General features: G+C 41.5%; 2 protein-coding genes across 6 annotated transcripts in view; one reads left to right on the top strand and one right to left on the bottom strand.

Annotated features, from left to right (window-relative positions):
- Nucleotides 1-7285, top strand: part of LOC107270513 (protein madd-4) — a 90715-nt gene that overhangs the window by 14304 nt on the left and 69126 nt on the right. The gene's annotated exons all lie outside the window — the stretch shown is intronic.
- The window catches only part of LOC107270516, a 94987-nt gene that overhangs the window by 26476 nt on the left and 61226 nt on the right, over nt 1-7285 (bottom strand). The gene's annotated exons all lie outside the window — the stretch shown is intronic.

Raw genomic sequence — 7285 nt, 5'->3', positions numbered from 1 at the left:
CCCCCCCCCCCCCCTAAAATGCCGAAAGCAGAGAGGAAAAAAAAAAGATTGTTCCAAGGTTACATAAACACCGGTGATCCCTAGGTGGATCAATCGATTGATCCTTTCCGTAGATAAGTACAAATAACATACGTGGGGAGATGAGGATGGCTTCCTTATAAGGTAAAAAGGATCATCGAATTCTCATGGCACAGTGACATTTCGGGAAATGGCTTATTTAAGGAATATATAGCCTCGACTCCCTCTATACCCGGTGGCGCTTTTATTTACAAACCACTACCCCGCTCCCGTTACTCCCAGACCCGTCCTCCGTTAGATCCTAGATCTTCGCGCTAGCAACCAGCCAGCACCGTACCTTGCGCAATAGGATCCCCGCTCCTAGTTTACGTTCGGTCCGTCCCAGTGCACTATGGGATACGTATCGAGTCATCCTGGTCTTTCAGTTTCTGCTTCCCTTTTTTTTACCTCCTTCGCTTCTTCTTACTGTCGTGCCATCCCCCCTCCTCTTCCCCTCTACCCCCTACTCTGTTGTTCCATCTCTTAGCGAACTCCCCCCCCCTCGCCCCACTTTCGGGGTAAAGTGCTTGAACCGCGAAGCACTTTCTCTGTAGAGAGGCTCCATCCTGGATAACACAGGAGATCCATTAAAGATATTACTTTCCTTCTGCCGGAATTAAGCGAAAACTAAATCAGTCATTACTTAAGTTAACTTCGAAGGGATCAGCGGCGCGCCAAAGGAGTTTAGGGACTTGCTTTTCTCTTTTTTTTCTTTCTTTTTTTTTCTTTATCTGTTCTCTCGTACCACACTTTCTTCTCTTTGACTTTTTTGTGTGTGCCCCTACAAGCTACACATACAGGTTCTCATAGACAGCGTCGAAAAAAAAAGAAACATAACCTAGACTAAGGGATATTGCATAAAATATTGCGTGATAAAAATTTCTTTGTTTTCAACTGGAATAATTAACCGTTAAAAAATTGCACTTTGATTTTCCAAAAAAAAAATAATAATTCACAATAACGATGCACTCGAGACGTATCTCGAGTGAATCCTGGTACATTATCATCCTGAAGTTGCGTCTCCCGTTAGATGTCTCGAGTACTGATTGAAGGTAGTTAGCATAAAAAAAAGATCGATTCGAACGAGTATAAGTTGGTATCACTGTAAAATTAAATTCCCAGCAGTCGCTAATACTCGTCGTAATTCCAAGTACCCGAGTAGGGATTTTCTCCGTAGAACGATCGACAAAGTCCCTAGAAACGAAAATACCAAGGTAAACATTGCTTCTAGTCGAAAGGAGTCGCGCAATCTGGAAACGAAATATTACGCGATTCCAAGCAGTCCGAGCAGCCAGCCAAAACCCCTATGCGATGCATGCTCGTGGATGGATCACTGTGGACTCTCGGCGGATGATGTAAAATGCAATTCGGTTTGACCTGGCTACAAACTACCGTTGTTTGCATCCTGATTGAAGCATTGTATGAAGGTAAATTGACATCTGAACTACGGGCCCGGGTCTTTGTGTTGGCCATTGCAGCTGTCGGTACGGGTCTGATGGTTGGTGGCTGCATTTGCTAGGAGACAGCTGACGGGGGACAAGGGGGGGTTTGCAAGAGTCCACCATTTTGTCAAATGAATACCTGTCGACGTTCCGATATGCTAAAACCGAACGACAAAGAAAGAGAAAGGATTCATAGAGAGAGAGAGATTAAAAAAATGTCATCACTCGAATTTGTTTTCTTTATCGACTACCCATTCGGCGGTTCTTCATTGTTCCGTAGGTTTTTCAGTCTCCTGCTGGTCAACACTGATTCCCGTTGTCGACTTTAATAAATCATAGACGTTGGAGTCTTTCGATTTTCTTTACTTTTAGTGTGGGTATATATATATATATATATATATATACACGTGTGTAATAGGGTGAAGCTCGTCAGTTGATACGTACCTGAGTGTATACGTATACCTGGATTAGGTTGGAAAGATAGTAGAGCCAGTAGAAAAGGACTCCTCTGGTTCAGCCATGAGCGTCGCCTCCTTAATTCCTACTACAGGCTTCGGGGATTCCCCTGGGAAAGACTACTATCATAACAGTGTTGTCTCAGCCGCGTTTGGAATACAAAGCGCGTCTAGGGCTCCTTCAGGAGCGTACCAAGTTACGGACCGGGCCCTGTGACTTTATTGAAATTTTCTTTAGGCTATCGTGTCCTTGATATTTTACATGGCCACTGATGTATATATATATATATGTATGGAACACGTGTCTCTTGGCGGTGGAAATCAAATTTCAAATATCTTTGGAAACGATTACGTTTTATTTGTACGTTGATCTCATTTTTTATGCTAGTCGTGTTTGTCAAAAATCATGGTAATTCCCCCCCCCCCGCCTTCTACCGCTCTCTTTCTTCGCGACGCTACGTGGAAAATCCGCGATATTATTTTCAGCGTCAACCTTTGCTATTTCTTCTCACGTTTTCTTTCTCCGTCTTTTTCGAAATTTTTCATCGGACTTTTGCACTTTTCTCTTATTACGTGCTATGGATATGAGTCGCGTAGACGCCATGTTTCTTTCGAGCTAGCTTTTTTCGTCTTTCGCCGTGCGAAAAAGGGAAAGTAAAAACTTTTTGTCTTTTTTTTTTTTTTTTTTTTTTTTCAACGGGGAATCTCGCTTCACGTACCATTCAGGTAATTTGAGACGCCAACCGATAATGAACTGGTAGGAGGCAGACGATGTAATCTGCATGAGAATATAGACGTAAACTTTTTTTTTTTTTTTTTTTTTTTTTTTTCTTTTCAACGGGGAATCTCGCTTCACGTACCATTCAGGTAATTTGAGACGCCAACCGATAATGAACTGGTAGGAGGCAGACGATGTAATCTGCATGAGAATATAGACGTTACCGACAAGAGGATTTCTTTTCGTTCACGCATACAGATTCAAAATTACATTTCGTGATTGGTAATCGTTATCGCGGATATGGCAAATTACGTATTTCGTCGAGGCACGTGGAATTTTTATAGCTCGATGACGTAACCCGATCGATATTTTTTAATTTTTATGAAATTTGCAAAAAAATTTTTTGCCACTTTTTACAAAACTGAAAAATTTTAACGATTGGATTATGACGTAATTCAACGTTACAGTACATTCCTATATTGTCGATGGGTTTGATTCGTTTTTTTTTTTTAAATTAATTATATCTCGTTCATTAATTCAACTAATTTTTTGCGCGCTACTGGCTATGTGCTAATCAGTAAAACACTGCTAAATCACCATGACAATTTTAGACAATTTCCTGTACCAAATTCTCCTGGCAATTACCTACGCCGCATATTAATGTTACTCCGCGCCATACTTTGCCGGCAGTGATAAATCTAATCATTCGAAATCCAACGAACGTCTCATTTCAAAATTAAGTCATTAGTCGGGCTCTGTTATAATTATAGCGAAGCGGTTCGCGCGATCGATACCGAAGACGAAAAACAATTATAATCAATATCCAAGAATAAAAAAAATTAATAAAACATAGAAGTTCGGTTAATATTTAATGACAAAATTTTCTAATTGACTCTTGCATATTTAGCGAAAGAAAGGAACGATGCTGCTTATTTAAATTTTTGCACAAAGCTTGTCAACATTTTTTTTTTTTTTTCTTCGCGTCAACATGACGGCGTCAAAAGATTAAAATATGAGGCCAATCTAGGACAATCGATATCGTATAAACCGTACGCATATGAGAGCCGTAGTTGTTTTTCATACCTCGTGAACACTTGAAAAGTGGATTTATTTTTTTGAAAAAAAAAAAAAAAAAAAAAAAAAAAAAAAAAAAAAAAAAAAAAAAAAAAAAAAAAAAAAAAAAAAAAAAAAAAAAAAAAAAAAAAAAAAAAAAAAAAAAAAAAAAAAAAAAAAAAATTTTTTTTTAAAAAAAAAAAAAAAAAAAAAAAAAAAAAAAAACCTGAATACACATACACACCATTGAGAAATCAAAGTCCACAATTCCCATATCAACGGTATCCTTGATTTTGAAAAAAATCTTGCAAAAAAAATTCGCCGGCATTGAAAACGCGCCAAAACGCGTGTCGCCTGAGGGTAAAAAAAAAAAATGAAAAATAAAAAAATTGCCTCGTGCCTCGCCAGCATGCAACCAGGCGCACGAGCGAGTCAACCAAGCAGACAAGCAACCAGCCGGATATCATGGCAAGAGTATAGGAAACCAGGAGCACCAACCCCACTCGAGTTTCAGTGCCGGTTTGACCTGGCGGCCTACATACGTTCTTCACGCCCCGAAGCGCATTCAATCCCCCCGAGAATCTCCGCTGCTTTTACAGATTTTTATGTGGCGATGAATCTAGGTGTCACAGTGGGTATCCTTTAGGCGAAGACTTGGCATGCACTTGAGAGTTTTCCACCTCGTCGGATAATCCTGAACCTCGATGTAAACTGGTCCTTCTTTGCCGATCGCAAGGACACTGTCATTCTTGGGATTTTTGAGTAATTTCATAATTTTGAATTTACTTGGAAAAAATTTTTTTTTTAATTTCAACACGGTATCCACATCGTATCCAAATATAATAAATTTTGCACTCAAAGGAGTAATGGCTTGGACCGCGAGTCATCCAGCGTCCCTTTAATTATCCTTTCTGTTTATCTTTCCTTTTTCCCCATTTTTCTTTTAATGCACAGGAGGAAGAAAAGAAAAATTGCTTCAACATTTTTCTCTCTCTTTTTAACCTGTATACCTCGGCGAGACAAAAGACGCGAAACTGCGTAGGGCGTCGGGACGCCCGATAAACACCCGTAAATATTAATGCCGCTTAAAAACGTCGCGAGTCAATATTTTTTCTCGAGATACAGTCGACTCGTTATATTAACTCGAGTGTACTGTATTATTTAATTCCAACTTTGACTTTATCTCTGGAGGAGGCCGAATTTTCTCTCTCAAAGACAAACAGCGTATACTATAGATATATATATATATATATATATATAGCTTATCCGAAGGGGACAATCTTCCAACGAGTTTCAGCCTAAAGGAGTCCCCTACGTCTCGCATGTCCAGGAATAAAGGATACGAAGAAAGGAGAAAGCGAAGAGCGGCGATAACTTTTTCAAAAGGACCTCCCCCCCTCCTCAGTTTTCAAAAAGTTTTCACGCAACGTTCAAACGAGCTCCTCGGGTACTGAGAGCAAAGTGACTGTCGAGTTGAGAGTCGGTCCCATAGACATGGACAGGTGTAGGGAGACAGATAAATACAGAGAGGAAGAAAATCAAAAAAAAAAAAAAAGTCAAAAAGAAAAAAAAAGTTACACCACTTTTCCAAACAACTCTATACGCGGCAACGTGGCAGAAATTTGTAACTGAGCCAAACTCTCTCAACAGTTACCTCTTGCAACTCTATACGTTCTTCAACATACCTTTAATATATACTATATATATATATATATCTCCTCTCTTCATAATATTCTTCTCTTTTTCTCCCTCTACTTCCTCTCTCTCTCACTCTCATCCAACCTGGACCCGCATCAGTCCTCCAACGATCACCAAACAGCTATGGTCAGGGTAGCTCAACAAACTTCAACTCTTCGAACGGCAGCCAACTTCCTGCCGATGAACCAGGAGTACCGTACACCCAGGATGATCGAACTTCTCTACACGAAAGGATTTCCAGATACGGTATCCCCTTCCTAAACGAATGACATGAATAACCAAAAAAAAAATTTTTTTCACCCAAAAAATAGCAATTCCCAAATTAACGAGAAAGAGCAAAAAAATCAAGGGTACGTCCCCCGAAACGATGTAAACCGAAGTAGAACGAAGAATGTCGTTCCATGAAAACCGCCATTACGCAAGGAATCCCGAAAAAGAGGATCAAGGCCAAACTCCATCTTCACCCGCCGCAAGCACAGGTCGCAAACGACCGGATGAACCCAGACTTCTGTCCATCTTCCTCCTCGAATCCACCCCCTCCGGCCCTCCCCGTTACCCAAGAAAATCCCACCGTTCTATCTTTTATGCGATCCCTCGTTAATTACGTTCCCCGTGTTCCTAAACTACACAGATTGCCATTTCTTACGCGTGAACGTTGCTCGCCATTTAATTATAACTCGGCAAAGAACAAGCATAAACTCTACGGGGGATGAATGGCCGGCGAAGTTATACCTAACAGGGTATAGCTAATCGGCGCTCGAACATTACCGATAATATGTTTTTCCACGCTCTTAAAATTTCAACCGATAAAAGCGACGTTCGCTAAGTGATTCCAAAGGCCGAGGAAGGTGTTCTCAAATTTATAATTTTGGCCCTCGTATATCCGTACCGTATATCCTATACGCGTACAGGGGGATTCTGGGTAATAGTTCGGCCGGGTCACGTGGGTGACCGATCGACTATCCATAATAATAATAATCGAGGGAGCCATTCACCGTACGCGGGCAATTATCTCCTGCACCGTGACCCAAGGAATTCGTATAATTGAACTCCTTCGTAAGCATAGAAGTAAACGGAAGCAATTTGCAAGCAATCACCGTGGGCCCGGCAGTTAAAGGCGGCAGCCCGTACCGGGCTTCGGTCGCTTCAGTCGCTAACCTGTGAGCGGTGCTCCGACCAGGACCAGATCTGTCCTGAGGGAGCGACTCTTACACCAACGTTCAGGAACTTTATCCAAGATTCCCAACCATCCCTCCCTCTCTCCCCACCTGCAAACCCCTTCCGAGCTACCAACCGCTCCTCGCACTTCTTTCGAGCTAGCTACAGTCTACTCGTCCAGAGTATACCGTCTCACTGGGAAGATCCTTCAGCCACCCTTAAAGCCAGACCAACGTGTATCAGGGCCTCGGAGACGCCCAGCCACCCCTTTCCCATCCCCCTCTACCAGTACTTGGCACTTTCGTCAGGCTACAGTGGTTGCGGATACTTGCAAAGTCCGAACGTCCCTCTGAATACTAAGGACCATTTGGCAAGCTACCCCCTGTTACGTTCGGATATTTCGTTCGGGGATGAGGCTTTTGAGTAACGTCAAGGGTTGCCAACTACCCAAATGACTTGGGCGTGTTTGGCTATTTTTGGATTTTTTTTTTTTTTAGGCTCGTTAGGGGGTGCCTCGTTATCACGGATTATGATCAGGGGTTGATAAGGGGGACATTTTATTTCCCATGTATTCGGTTGTTCGCACTCGACCATTGATTTCTCGTGGGTGGAAACTTGGTTTTGGTAGGATAAGATTTTTTGAAATTTACACATTTTTTTGTTTTAGTGAAATTTTGTAACTGAGGTTCCAAACTATTTTCGGG

Source organism: Cephus cinctus, unplaced genomic scaffold (genome assembly GCF_000341935.2).
Source record: "Cephus cinctus unplaced genomic scaffold, Ccin1 Ccin1_scaffold0786, whole genome shotgun sequence".
NCBI lineage: Eukaryota > Metazoa > Arthropoda > Insecta > Hymenoptera > Cephidae > Cephus > Cephus cinctus.
This window is presented reverse-complemented; position numbering and strand designations above follow the sequence as displayed.